The following is a 16,021-nucleotide window of genomic DNA, read 5'->3' as shown; positions in this document are numbered from 1 at the left end:
CAGAACAATGCTTCAGCGCAAGGGAAGCGTGTACGTTAAGGGTTCGCTAGTTTGTTGACGATATACTAACGTGTCGAACAAAGATAAAAAATGAAAAGGTGCTCTGCTTTGGTGAACTGCAATTACAAGTTTTCAAGTTTTCTAATATCGGTGATTATACGTATTAAGGCTTTAAATATTCGTTGGCTCTTGCCCATCCGAGAACAATGGTTTCATGTCTCCTTGTCAGATTTGTATATGAGGGAGCATGCACATCTTGAAACGGCCATGAATCCAAGAAAATAGAACAAGAAGAAACGACAACGCCGAAAAACTGTTTGACGTGATCGTCTGTGATGTCGTCAAGTGACTTCATCATAAAGTTACTGCATTCGTCTCATTGTTCAGTGCATTGTTGATAACATTTGCACACTCAGCCTTGTTCGTACTGCTGACATTATTTCTGTTCCAACGTGAAACAAAAAAACGCATTCGTCCTCTGTACCAATATTTCAGGGGTCAAATTTAGAAAATGTTTCCGAAATATAAAAAAATAAAATTTCACCATGTGTATAAAACGCGCGACATTTCGCTTCATTCTGATAGAAGTTAAGAAAGCGTCATCATGGACTCGGCTAAGTCGTTTATGACAATTATCCTGATTGGTCTGATTACTGCTATGTTCCATGTAACAGGATGCTACGCTCTCACAGTAGGTGCCCAATTAGGATCACGTTCTGTCTTTAACTAGAGCGTATAGCCTTGGGGTATATGATTACAAATGAGATAGAAGCCTATTGTCTTTTGGGCTGTGTGGCTGTTTCTTCAGTACTAATTTCAATATTGTCGACATTCTAAAGGGAGTTGGCACTATATATGCTGTCTGTGCTCCATCAAGGCGGAAAATGTATCGAATATACTCATCACAAAATGTACAGATTCCCAAGCAACGGTTACGTAAAGGTGCAAATATTCAGTCAGAATTTTACGCAGTTTGCTCTTGCTGTTCTTGACCGACACTGCTAGCCGCCTCTAATGTCGGCGCCGAACATGTAACTATACTAAACCCGCTTAAGTTAGCATGAAGACTGCATACTATAGTTTATTCGTTTTAGGAACAAAGTAATTCTGGTATCTATCGGCAGTTGTCTGTAATTCGAAGCTATCGAATCTGAGTATTGTACATAATCTGTCAGGTCATAGAGAATGAGGTGGGTGCTTGGCAAATCTGGTTTTTATGTGACCATCACGATTATATTTAATGGCTCGTCCAGACAGAGAATGAATTGAGTTTTACAAGAGGAAAAAAATAAATACATGTTTTCTGGAATGTGCGAACTAAAGGGACACCAAGTGAATACTTTTCGATCAATAGCCAACTACATGATAGCACTAAATTCGCCATTTTTGCCTAAAACAGAGCTTTTAAATGTTACCAAAATGGCAGGAGGGTAAATACTGCGGTTGATATGAGAATATTTTGCACGCGGTGAGACATCAGTTTTTATTTCGCAGATGTGTGCGGCTAAGGCGCAGTGCTATTTACTTTGAAATAAGCAAGATGTATAGTTCTCTTTGCTGTGGACGTCACGAGTGTAAATTGTGTCACTGAAAATATCTTAAGGAAAATTTTCCAGGAACACATTGAGCAACTGAGCAATCAGTACATTAGTTGCTAATAAACGGAAATTTAGGTAGAGTTTCCGTCATTTCCCTTCTAACGCATGAGTCTTACATGAATACGTTTGTAAGTATTCCGGGCATGGGAATCATGAAGCCACATGTGTTTCTTTTGTACTTTTACCAGCGTCGCGGCGAAGGAGAGCGTTGTGATTCTGCCGTCAACTGCCTCCCAGACCTTTGCTGCTTCCGGATGACTGAGCGTCATGGAAACAAATGCAGTCGGAAGAACGCCACTGTCGGCCAGGGCTGCTCGGAAACTAAATGACCTCGAAACAAGCCAGTCGAATCCTACCTTGGAGGCTGCCCTTGTGACAACGGTGAGTGCACTATTTCAGCGTGGTCACTCGATAGGTGCGCATTTATAGAAGTATATTGCACGCACAAAAAATGTTTTTGAAGTCTAAGGCAGTCTTTGGCGTACATGAAATCAGAGCTGCTTGACAAGGACAGAAATGAATCAGTGTGCACAGTTTTGGGAGCAACTGAATATGCTTTTTGAGGTGTGTTAAGAAGATTCCAAACATCATTGTGAAGGTCGTTCGTAATGACCTTAGAAATGCGCTCATTAGCGTACATGATATCCGTGGTCTTCCTTATCAGACTGGCAGTGAGGGACAGGGTTTACCGTACATCAGTGTTAATATTTTAAAATAGCGATGGTAATAATTTAGTAAAACCTATGGCTGCCTATTAACGGCAGCCTGTCAAAGCTGCTGAATGAGCGTATTACTGAGTTTTCTCCACAAATCATCAGCCACGCCCCGGATCGTGAAATGCTCTTCATCCCCGTGTCTACCGTGAGGATGATAGCGGGATTCCGAGAGTGACAGATACTGCGCATTTTCCTTCCTGTAGGCGAATGATGCAATGGTAGTGAACTTTTATGCGCTTCTGAACTTTATGAACTTTAGGCGCCTAAGTGTTTCGTCTCAATAAAGTATTTTACTACTACTACTACTATGCGTTCAATGAAATGCTGGTTGTGTTCGTTGTTGTTGTTGTGGCTGTAGGAAGAAGGAAACGAAAATGCACGGGCCTGCTACTGGCTCTGTAGCTGAGCCACCTCGTCTGCCACCTAACGTATCCGCCGCCGATACCTTGTCCAACACCTCAAACGCTAGTTCCCCTCCCGATTCACTACCAATGGAAGCTGACACGGTACCCTCTACAAACACTACTCCTTGTATGACGATCCCTCCCTCCACCCCCAACTCACTAGATAGCTTGCCAACCATACTTGAGTCATTTGCTGCTCGATTGGAGGCAAAATTGCAGGAAACTATAACACACATCAATCAGGAATGTGCTACATTCAAAGATGCGGTAATCCGCATAACGCAAGACAATGCTATTCTTAATCACAGATTAGATGCCCTAACGCAAGAGTTCTCTAACTGCAATATAGATATTGAGACTCGGCTCAATACTAGCGCAACGCGTGTTCCAAAGCGCAAGAAACCCAAAGCAGCAGGAGGACAGAAAAATCCTCTCCCTACTATTGCTAATAACTCCCACCCCTCCGTTTCGACTACCTCTCCGATATGTTCTCATGATGGCATATAGAAATCGTAATCTTACTGTTTGGCAGTGGAACTGCCGGCGCTTTGGCTAGAAGCGTCATGTAGTTCACCAACTGCTGTCCTGCGCTACGGGACCCGACATTCTTGCTCTACAGGAACCCTCCAACCCACTCACCCTATCTGGCTATACACCTAATTTGCCTACATCTCCTGCTCCCTCTCGAGTAGCCTTTTTAGTTAGTCGCTCTGTCACCACCATCACATATTACTTGGCGATTCCAGACATTGATAAACTTTAATTTGAACTTTTGCCACAACACACTCGAGCGAAAAGTGTTTTTATCTTAAATGTATACAGTCATCCTAAGTGCCATAAAAACAACTATGAACGGTTATTTACGCTTGCGAAGTGCGTGGCTCGGTGCCCGTTACTTATTGTTGGAGATTTTAACGCTCCACATACAGTCTGGGGTTACCCGCATGACGCACCGAAAGGACGTCGCGTGTGGTTAGCCGCGCAACAAACCGGTCTCTCCATTCTCACTGACCCTACCTTTCCTACCCGCACGGGAACCAGTGTCTGTAGAGACACTACCCCAGACCTTACGTTTGCACATCGTCTTCCTCACGCGTCTTGGTGCAATACACAAGAGAATCTAGGAAGTGATCACTTCATCATAGACATTTTTTTAAACATTCAGCTCCCTTGTCGGCATCCCAGAGGTTCAACGTTCACGAAGTGGGATCCTTTCCGAACGTGTAGAGCAGCACGCGCTTACGCCCCCATTAATGGCATTCCCGAATGGACCAAACAACTAAAATTGATGTGCAATCATTATTTTGTCCCTACCAGATGACTGCCCAAGCGACTCGATTGACTCCCGCCTCCTACATCTATGGGAGGCTAAATGCGGCCTAGAACGACGCTGGAAACGGCAGCGTTGGAACCGGACACTTAGACGCCGCCTAGCCCACCTTAACAAAGAGATAGAGACGCATGCAGCGGCTCTTTCACGACAGAATTGGGAATCGCTATGCAACAAGTTAGATGGAAATATGAGTGTATCTCAGACTTGGAACCTTTTTAGGCCCTTAATCGACTCTTGTAAGACTAGGACTACCCAACGAGACAACCTCACTAGACTAATACATACTTGTGATACACCTCCAACGGAACTTCTCCAAGAACTACAAGATCACTACTTCCACAAGTACCCTTCCATAACACACCCCGACTATTCAGGGCCCGCTAACGACTTTCTCGACCAACCCATCACGGTATCGGAGGTGCAGGCAGAGCTTCAGAGGCTAAACACATCTTCAGCCCCCGGTCCAGAAGGAGTAAATAATAAGGCACTCTGGAATCTCGATTCCCAATCTATTGCCGCCCTTACCGAATACTTTAACGAGTGCTGGCAAAGGGGAACCCTCCCGCCGCAATGGAAAGAGGCCAAAGTTGTGTTTATACCGAAACCTGGGAAACCTCTGCTAATTTCAAACCTTAGGCCCACTTCTCTCACCTCTTCTGTCGGGAAAGTAATGGAGCATGTACTCCAGACCAGAATTTGTCAATATCTAGAAGGCAAAAATTTCATGCCCACCTGCATGTTTAGATTTCGTCCTGGCCTTTCTACACAGGATGTCTTCTTACAGCTGAAACCTCACATTCTTGACAGTCAAACCTACGACATCAAAGCCGTCCTAGGCGTGGATTTGACCAAAGCATTTGATAACGTTACACATTCAGCAATCCTTCAGAATCTTATAACCCTGGGAGTCGGCGCCAGGTTGTATAATCACGTCCGAGACTTCCTCAGCCAGCGCAAAGCCACACTTACCTATGGCAACCACTGCCTTCCGGAGATCATGCCAGGTGCACGAGGTACTCCCCAGGGCGCCGTCCTCTCCCCTATGCTACTCAACATAGCACTTCTTCACCTACCCGAAAAATTAGCACAAATCGCCGACATTCATTTCAGCATCTACGCCGACGACATAACTGTCTGGGCTAACCGCGGCAGTGATGCCGAAATAGAGGGAAACCTACAATGGGCACTAAACACCATCGACACCTATGTAAGGGAACGTGGCCTAACTTGTTCCCTTTCAAAATCAGACCTCTTTCTGTACCACCCCAAGCAATACGATTCAAGCAGTCCGCCTATTTCCCTCAAGCTAGACACCCATTCGATCGCACTAGTATCCAAAATCCATGTACTGGGTCTAGTTCTTCACTCCCATGGTGCACACGGAGAAGTCATAAAGACTCTCCATACACAATGTCAACAGACCACCCGACTTCAAGGGGGTAATCCTATGGTCATTTCTTTAACAGCTGTAACTCTCCCACAAAGGACAAAACTTAGGTGGACACTTAAGCTCCTTAAATGCTCGACGCGACGATCTCACTTATACATTTACTCCTTAACACCTATTTATAAAAAACCCAGTTCCCGTGAAAAACCACACGATATATCAAAATAACGGCTTGAGGGGCTAGTTGGTGCATCATCGTATTCAGATATGTGGCGCAAACAAACACAAACACAGGAGGAGGAGGAGGAGGAGGAGGAAAAACATTTATTATGTAAACTTCCTTTTCTTCCTGAGTGGAGCCCTCAGTCCAGGGCTCCATGTGCCGCCTCAATCCTGCAGGCCCGCCAGAACAGCTGTCGCTGGTCTTGCGGTTTGGTGCTGATGAAGCGGTCTCAGAAGAAATAAATACACGTCAGTCCATAAGCCCATGGGCCACGGCAATCCTCTCGGCCCGCTCGATTAGCCAGCGTTGTTCGGCCAGCTCCGTGCGGGACAAGGCATCTTCCCAAGATGAGAGGGTGGGGTGAGGTACAGGTGCAATGCCGCCGGGTGGCTTTGGGCAGGCCCAAACAGAATGGTATAGTGTAGGTCGGTGTTGTTGGCAGGTGGGGCATTTATCTGGGTAGCGGGTGGGGAACAAACACAGGAGAAGATACACACCACACGCGCACACTACCAACTGTAAGAAGAACCGGAAAACACTTCCTCTTCTACACTCAGGCACGTCTCAACTTCCTGTTCTTCTCGTTTTCCTCTTCTTTGCCAAGGGGAAAAATGGCACTCTCTTCCTCGCAGACCATAACCTTGTCCAAAAACGGCGGTGACCAATCTCTTCTTCCTCTTCTTCTATTCTTCCTCTTCTTTCCCAAGGGGATAGTGACACTTTCTTCCTCTCAGCCCGAAAACATCAACCAAACATGACAGTCACAAATTCTATACTTTCTTGTAAATCCACACCTCTCCTTTGCCCATTAACTCCTACCACGCTGGAGATTATTATCGGGCCTCAAGCTGTTATTCTTGGCCTAAAGTTATTCTTGGACTCATCTTACGTTTTGGGGCCATGGGAGTTTACAGAATTTTTTCCCCTCAAGTACATGGGCCTCGTGGCTTCTTAGATGTTGGATAAAGGATAAAGCAAGATAAAGTTTCTCAATACATAGGGACTACTTAAGTTATGGGGTGTAGATGGACATGTCCTACTGTATATGTGTGGTGGTGTTTTTAGTGTATGACTTGTGACTTTGTGGTGATATTTGCCTGTCCAGCGTGGTAGGAGTTACTGGGCAAAGGAGAGGTGTGGATTTACAAGACAGTATAGAATTTGTGACTGTCATGTTTGGTTGATGTTTTCGGGCTGAGAGGAAGAAAGTGTCACTATCCCCTTGGGAAAGAAGAGGAAGAATAGAAGAAGAGGAAGAAGAGATTGGTCACCGCCATGTTTGGACAAGGTTATGGTCTGCGAGGAAGAGAGTGACATTTTTCCCCTTGGCAAAGAAGAGGAAAATGAGAAGAAGAGGAAGTTGAGACGTGCCTGAGTGTAGAAGAGGAAGTGTTTTCCGGTTCTTCTTACAGTTGGTAGTGTGCGCGTGTGGTGTGTATCTTCTCCTGTGTTTGTGTTTGTTTGCGCCACATATCTGCACACGATATATATACAAACATTCGCTTGTTTCGAAGCCGTACGATCATGCCTTGCCTGCCCTATTCAGCACGTGTCTTGTTCGCAATTCAGGGATCATGGGCTACAGGTTCGCTTAAAGCTTGTAATTCTTACAGTTTTTCTCACACAGCGGTGCCCTCTAATTTAGAAATGTCATGTTCCAATAAATTCCATTCTATGCACCATGTCATACATGTGAGCATTGTGGAATGTTAGTAATTCTCGCTCAAGGTCATGTGACTATCATGCCATGATCCTGTGTACCAGTGAGGATTTTCCGCTGATAACAAACTCTGCTGATGCCTGCTTTGCTGCGCAAAGACGTAACGCTTGCGCGTAGCTGTGGTCCGAATAAAAGGCACTTAGGTTTCATTGTTCGAAAACAGCGAACAGGGAAAGAAAGGTACGGAGATTGAAAGGTAAATTTTAAACTCCAGCAATTCCGCTTCCAAAAGGCGTAGTCGACAAAACAATATCTGAAAGAGGTTCATAAGCGATATGTTTAAAAATGCTGTGCATATCATTTATGTATTCAAAACTGGCTTGGACAAAGTTTTATAAAAATATGATGCTGAAACGGGAGACGTTATCTACACATGGTGGGCTTAGACGTAAAGGACGAGCAGGCAAGTTCTCTAATTGGTTGGTGGAAACGAAAAATGCGAACTCAAGCGGCGAACGTGGAAGCATTGAACAAAATATGCATTGGGCTCTTTAATAGACGTTTCATTGAAATATGTATCTTGACGCAGCTCGATGTCATCTGTTAGGACAGCAATAAAAATTTAAGCACTAGCATCAGCTCCTTTCATTGGACCCAAAATTGAAGGATGATAATATCCTAATTATTTAATTTCTCTCCGCAGGTCTCCAGTGCGTGATGATCAGCGAGGGATATGGCACCTGTCCCCACCGTAGGTGACCCATTGCTCGTTACAGACTGACGGCTTTTGGAAGCTTGTTTTCTCCTGTTTGGTTGGCGCAAATAAATTTTTGCTTTGTGCCAAGCGGCTTTGGTCACTTTGGCACAAATTTAGCTCACGTCTCTTCCTGCATCACTAAAGCAGTACCAAGACCCTGCACTGCACTAGAATATGCAAGTTCCATTACCGCACATCTTATAACCAAAGGTCAGCGAAACCATCAATGTTTTCTGCGTTCTAGTATGACAGCAAATGAAGAACAGATTCAAAGATGGGTTATGATATTCTTTTTCATGAACATAGAGAAATCAATATTCGCAAACTGAGTTCTGTTATCTGAAACCACAGTGGCAGGAATGCCAAAATCAGGTGAATATCTTGAGCCAGCAGTTTACTGTAGCTGTTGCATTATCTTGCTTCAGAGGGGCTCCTTCCATGTACTTGGTGTGCGCATCCACTAAAACGAAAATTATGGTTGCAGCAACTTGTCCTGCGAAATCAATATGGGACCAGGATCACGCTTCTCGAGCAGGCAGCTAACTCTCTGGCGGTGCTGCAGCTGTCATAGGCAAGCTTTGGGCACAGTTCTGACGTGTTGCGGATACTCGTTCTACGTCGCGATCTAATCCTGGCCATCAAAATGATGGTCTAGAAACTGCTTGCAGAAGGGAAGATCCCTGCTGTGTTTCGTGCAACAGATGAAAAACAGGATATCACGCTTCTTTCAGAATTATTACACGGTATCTCCAATGCACCAGCCCGTGAGCCAAAGGTAGCCCATGTCCTTTGGTAAAAAAATGAATAGTGCTCTCATCTTCTAAACCCCTTGCAGTCGACGGCCAGCCAATTCTTGTCAATTGCGTAGTCTTCTCTAGTTGCTGGTAAAGTGCAGTAATTGTTTCAGTTCATCTGACAAAATAGAGAAAGAATGTAACCAGGGGGATTTTCTGCATGCGACCCTGTCGTAGTCGTTCGCAGTCGACTGAGTGTCCGCATACAACAGTTGATTACCCGGCGAGTACTGGAGCTTTTATCGGAACCCATTCAAGTACATAAGCCAAATGAGGTACAGTATGCAAGAGACTACCAGTGATGGGGCCGGTCGATCTGCTCTCAGTAATCCCACGAGAGGCTGGGGATCAGTAACTATAGCCTGAAATATCGTCCCTACAAGAAAATCCTGGAACTGTTCACGCCATATACAAGGGCAAGGGAGTCTCGGTGAAGTTGGAAGTAATTCCGTTCTGCATTTGTAAAAGTTCGCGAATGGAAACGTTTCGGCTTGTTCAGCATGCCGTACGTGTGGGATTTCATGGCGCCATTTCCGTGTTGCGAAGCGTTACACTGGAATACTTGAGGGTCGCAGGCGGGTTGAAATGGGCAAGTACCTCTTCTCGACGAAGGCTTTGTTTAGCTAGCAGAAATGCTGCCTCGTGCTTGTGTTGCCAAACTCGCCGCGCGTTCTTCCTTAAAACTTGTACAAAGATGCAAGGACGGTTGGTCATGAAGTGTGGGAAAAACGTGTTCATGTCCAAAAATGCGCGCAGCTCATGAAACTTTTGTGAGCTGAGAGAATAAATGATGGCTTCCATATGCTTCTCTGACGGATGTAACCCCTTGCGGTCAATTCAGTGACCTAATTAGGATTCCAATGCTTGGCAAAAATTATATTTCTTAAGCGTGAGCTTAAGCCCGTGCTTTCTGTAAAGCAGCAGCAAATACCCTAATGAATCCATGAAGCATGTTTAGAGATTGAGCTACATTAGTTATGTTTCTCAGTCAAGTTATCCGGAATCCAAAGTCATGTGAGCCATAACTTCAAAATGGCAACACAGCGTGGTCGCCGCATAGAAACAACGCATATATGCTATGCTAAGCGACCAAATGGTACCATACAACGTGCCCAAAATGAAACCATACCACGTGCCTGCACGACAGTTGCATAGCAGCAATGGACGCTTAGAGGCGGTGATTTATTACCGCAATTACGATCTATACTTTCGTTCCGCTATATGTAGCCGTTTGGCTGGTTTCGTAATTGAACCCCTTGGTACCACCATTCGTATAAAATGTTTGGACCACCAGTTTGACGCAGAAGGTTCGAGGTGGTGTCAAACGGTTCGGCGGGTAACGCAAAACAAAATTTTTAAATGAGTCGGAGCCTTGTCTACGCGAGGGATTCGCAGTGGTTACCTTTGATCTCCGAAACAATGCCCGCCCCCCTCCTCCCTGCTCCCGTGAACCTTCAAGCGGTCATTGCGCCGAACAGTTGGCCGCAGGAGGTTTCGAAAGGTGTCAGAAGTTTCGTCGTTTTGCACTGTACTGTCAAAGTTTGGGTCGCAGCGTTCATTCTGGATATACCGAAGTATGACGTATATAGCGAATGTAGATATACAACGCATAATCCGAATATAAACAAAATTGGTATGCCAGAATAATGAATCTATTCACAAGAGGGCGCTATTTGTATTCGCATAGATGGCGTTGGGCCTATAGTTCTAAGCCTGCAATGCACAACTCGTTACAGTATCGCTAAATCAGTTTATGAAGCAATAAAAAATTTAAACAAAAAATTGATAAACGTTTACTTCTCTAATCCTGGTTATAAAAAGTGAAAGCTTTAGTTACGTTTGGTTTATCTTTTGTTGTTAGGCATTGTGTAAGCAATAACGAGACACATGTTAGACATGGCAGCACTTTATTTTCACCCGCTGCTTGAACTATATTTTTTTTAACCGCTGCAAAGACCGTCTTGTGCTTGCTGTTTATGCCCCAATGTATTCAATCTCGTCCAGACACATGATTTAAATCACGGTTTCTTTATGAAAGATAACGACCAAAATACTGGCGCACTGTGTGGTTGTGCGTGCAGGGTCTACCGAAGCCTCGGTCCTATTTGACATCTTGGTAAAGGCAGCTCGTCAGACGATATCCATGAGCTATAGATGCCGCTTGTTAACGACGTTTCAGGTCCTTTGCGTAATGATAGCCCAGCCTCGCTCTAATCCATGATAAATCTCTCACCGCCTAGGCGAGCTGTGCTGTCCTCTCTAAACTATGGCCAGCCATGGACGAGTCACGCGGTTTTACAACAGGAAAGCGCATGCGTGGCGACTCCAGCGGCGGTGGCGAGAAAGCGCTTGCGCAAGCGGCCGAACCATCGAGGCGAGTGACGTGGCTGGTTGTAGTGTCGAGCCAGTGCAGCTCCAACGGGATGAAGGTCGCCGGAAGTCAAAGCGAGTGATTCATCCAAATTCGTGGAAAATGACGTAGTCTATTGAACAAAATTATATGAGGCAATAACCTCACATTTCCTCACACAATCTCACTCAATTCGCATAAGAAATCGCATACAAATCGCATATAATTCATAAGGTCTCAGTCTTTTGTACATTATCATAAATTATGCGAAATATTTTATGATAATGATGTCCACTGTGTGAGAGTCTATGCTATTTGGTGAGATTTTGTGAGGATATTGCCCGGTAGAACTTTTGGTCTTTCAGTAGGAGCTACCGCTTTAGAAATGAGCAGATTTCTAGGCATTACGTAACGCTCCACAATCGATATCCCAAATATCCGAGGTGAGCCATGCGAGAGTCGCACTGTCGAGCTTATGCTGGAAAATAGGGTTCGCGGATGCTATATAGAAAATAAAGCAGTCGTAATAGCGTATTGATAACGTAGAGTTCGTTGTACTGACCATCGAGAGGAACCTGATTATAGGCTTCACGCAGATCAAGCGAGCTGGATTCCACACCACCATTCAAAGACAAAAATGCCGTCAATTATAGGTAGCGGGTATATTTTCAGCTCGCATGCAAGATTTAAGGTTACTATGAAATCTACGCAGATTCGGACACTACCGCCTTTTTTAAAGAACGCGCCCTAATTCAGTGTAGCCGCGCCTCGGTGATTATACAAGCCTTTCAATATCCTTGAATACCATGCCGCGCCAAGCAATTGGAAGAGAACGGGCCTTGTAAAATTTTGATGTGGCTCGTTCTTTAAGTTGTTGATTCCATGGCGGTCCTTTTATTGGCCAAGCTTCCTGCTGAAGACGTCTTGAGGTCTGGGAATATATCGTCTGCGGTTGGCGGGCAGTTCTTTCATGGGCTCTCCTCCCACTTCACCCCGGTACACAGGACTTGTGACCTTGCGTTTTTTAGCTTTAATAACAAGTCGCGTCCGCAATGGCTTGCTCCTCGGCAGTAAATAACTAATAATCAGCCGCCAGCGGCGATCTCGCTGTAGTAAACAGGCACAACGTGCACATTGACTAGCACTATACACACTGTCGAATAACCATCAACAATCGCTTGTAAATAGCTGTCACGCCAAGTGCACGTTCACCAAATGTGAGATCCCAACTGAGATTGCCGAGATCCAAATAAAGTCCAAATATGTATGCTCTCGGCTGTATCACCCAAGATTTCCTCTTTTACATTTAAGGCCTGGCTTGCCTTTGTCCGAACTTGGAGTTTCTGGCGTAGTACGCTCCTTGTTCAAGTCGCGCTAGACACGTTTTATCAAAGTGACCGTGGGTGCTGCAGCGGTAGCAGCGTGCTTTCATATATGCTACAAACGTTTCGAACGTATTTTGTGTTTCCACACCGTCTACACTGTAATACAGTAATACTGTATGGTGGGATACCGTGCGCTTATATTCATTACGGCTATCCGAAGAAATGACGTCGGAACCCCACTCTCCTGACTCATAGCTTAGCACTGTCGCTTCGGTTTCCTGCTAGGTGAGGTCTCTTTTTGCCAACTGCTTTTGCAAGGCACTTGATCTGATGCCGAAAACTATGTTGTCGGGGAATAATGCTTGCGAAGTTGCAACCATCCAGTATTTGGCGATTTTCAACAATATATTGTTTAACTTACCTTCAAACCGGCATGGGCTAAAAAAGCGGAAACGCTCTGTTATTTCACGGCGTTTAATGCCAAAATACGGGCATAGCTCTTCGGCTGCTCATGCGTACTTCAGTGCATTTGGCTCTTTAAGAACATTGTTTATTGCCTCAAGGCATAAAGGGAGTTAATAAAAATAAGACAGAGGTTGATAAATAAGTGAGAAAATGTTAACCGACGGAATGAAGTAACGAATGCAATGAATGTGCCTAGAGACCACTGACGGCTGTTTGTGAACACACGCAGCATGAAAAAGTGAATGTACGCGGGGCAACATTTGTGCTGGAAACGTTTAGACTTTCTCCAATTAGAGTTTCTCCAATCTTAGTGAGTGGCCGCAAGGCTATATAAATAAGAAGCTTAGGTTCTGCATGTAAAACTCTGGGATATGTAGTTAAGACTAATGAAAGTCGTATTTCAATGTGGATCGTCTTTTTACAGCATTAGTTACATAGAGGCCTGCTTCAGAGGGAGCGGTCATTTATGTACTTTCAGTGAAAGCTCACACTTTGGTTAGGGGTTTCATGCTGAACTTATAAATAAAGCGCTAAAGCTGGAAATGAACTCTCATGGGCCAGGCATACGCAGCCTGCAAATTCATTTATTCAGGCAAGAAATCGCATTTACAGACACAGCTATCCCCAGTAAGTAAGATCAGTTTGTCTCGAAAGTAAACGACGCTACGAAAAGGAACTCGAACACGTGGAATCGTCGGTTAACAAGGCTTTTTTCAAAGTCATGACTAACAATGCGCACAGTCGGACAGAGAGGGACCAGCCCTGGCAGTATGGGTACAGTAGCTAGGGCGCTAGACCACTGGGTCCAAGGATGCAGGATCCCCCCCCCCTACACACACACACACACACACACACACACACACACACACACACACACACACACACACACACACACACACACACACACACACACACACACACACACACACACACACACACACACACACACACACACACACACACACACACACACACACACACACACACACACACACACACACACACACACACACACACACACACACACACACACACACACACACACACACACACACACACACACACACACACACACACACACACACACACACACACACACACACACACACACACACACACACACACACACACACACACACACACACACACACACACACACACACACACACACACACACACACACACACACACACACACACACACACACACACACACACACACACACACACACACACACACACACACACACACACACACACACACACACACACACACACACACACACACACACACACACACACACACACACACACACACACACACACACACACACACACACACACACACACACACACACACACACACACACACACACACACACACACACACACACACACACACACACACACACACACACACACACACACACACACACACACACACACACACACACACACACACACACACACACACACACACACACACACACACACACACACACACACACACACACACACACACACACACACACACACACACACACACACACACACACACACACACACACACACACACACACACACGAATATAGAGAAGCCTTTGCCTTCCACCATGTTCCTCCTTTCAACTAAAAATTGCGAGGGACTTTAGTGACTAAAGTAGTGAAAGGCGAAAGCATTGTCCACACAACGTCTAGAAACGTCTAAGTGTAGTATTTAGTCAAAAAATACGCTCTATAATTAGTCATAAAATACGCTCAGTAATTAGTCATTAACTACTGATTAAGAAATTATAAGTCAATAATTAGTAATTGATCATTTATTGGCATATGGCCATATAAGGCACGCATTCGCACCTACTGTGGTGGCAATCTGTGATTGGTCGAGACTTCCATGACGTCACCCCGTCTCACCAATCAGAGCCGCCGCAAAAGTGGCACACATTTTGTCCACGACAACGATGAGGCATTAAAGGCTTTCACCTTAATAAATGTGAGTTGAAAAATCTCAGTTGCACTTTCACGAATTCAGCACTAGAGATGTGAACATCACCCCAGAACTCGCACCACTTGGCTGTGATAGCGAGAGCTATATTTAAGCGTGACCTAAAGCTGTGAGCTTTTCAAAAGAAGACAAACAAAGAAGTGCTGTTCAGTTGCAGTCTGATAAGAGGAAAGATTCAGGTAGGCAGTGAACACAAAGTAGGTGGAGACGATACAAATGCTGCGCTTTTATCGTCAGGCGACATTACTCCACCTTAGCTTTTGCTGCTTTGTTACGTTATTGATGAAATAATGAGAAGCTTATGAATTCAATTTAGCATTATGGTTCTGTCAGAACGTGGTAATTTGTATTTTGAGCGCATGAACCCGTTTCAAGTAGATATTCTTGATGTACGCTGCGAAATGAGCCTAGATAATAAGACAAGATGAATTAAAAACACTTCAGTACGCAGTTCGTAAAGCAACACTGCCACGCAGATAGAAATCCCCAAAATGAATCGAAACAAATATTAGAAAGAATTAAAATTTATATTTCTATATGTGGAACACTTTCTTAAAAACTTAATGTAGCTAGAATGAAAGCTGATTTAAACACATTTTGCGTTTTTGGGTACATTTGCTATGGTGAAAAACAACATCACCGCTTTTGTTGCACTAATATTTGCCCGGTGATCGCGAATCCACTTAACAGAAGCGAAGAGAGGTTACTTTCAAGGTTTTATATGTTTAATGTTTTTATTAAGTGTCTGCATCAGCTTTTTACAGGGCCAAAAAGAAAGCAGCGTGAATAAGAGCTCCTCCTATTTCTTGTTTCAAAGTAGTCAAACCAGCTCACTGCTTACAGGCTCACAAATGACCACTTCAAAACCACTTATGAAGGAAAGCCACAGGGAACACTCAATATGCCCAATACTGCGGTGGGGGAAAGCGCGTACCTGCATACGCACCACTCGCCACGGCAATATATGTCTTTAGGAGTGTATCTGCGCTATGCACTTAGCTACGAG

The 16,021-nt window shown here is 44.7% G+C and overlaps 1 long non-coding RNA gene across 3 annotated transcripts; it reads left to right on the top strand.

The window, feature by feature from the left end:
• The first annotated feature begins 586 nt into the window (after nucleotides 1-586).
• LOC146179366 (uncharacterized) lies at nucleotides 587-8,180 on the top strand. 3 transcript variants are annotated; one of them, XR_014700921.1, is made up of 3 exons: nucleotides 587-691; nucleotides 1,787-1,979; nucleotides 8,025-8,180. It is a non-coding gene; the product is annotated as an uncharacterized LOC146179366 (long non-coding RNA). The 3 variants fall into 3 exon arrangements; XR_014700922.1 differs by lacking the exon at nucleotides 587-691 and adding an exon at nucleotides 859-942; XR_014700923.1 differs by lacking the exon at nucleotides 587-691 and adding an exon at nucleotides 1,082-1,190.
• The last annotated feature ends 7,841 nt before the right edge of the window (nucleotides 8,181-16,021 follow it).

Source organism: Amblyomma maculatum, chromosome 9 (assembly GCF_055883805.1).
Source record: "Amblyomma maculatum isolate TAMU_Amacu chromosome 9, ASM5588380v1, whole genome shotgun sequence".
NCBI lineage: Eukaryota > Metazoa > Arthropoda > Arachnida > Ixodida > Ixodidae > Amblyomma > Amblyomma maculatum.
This window is presented reverse-complemented; position numbering and strand designations above follow the sequence as displayed.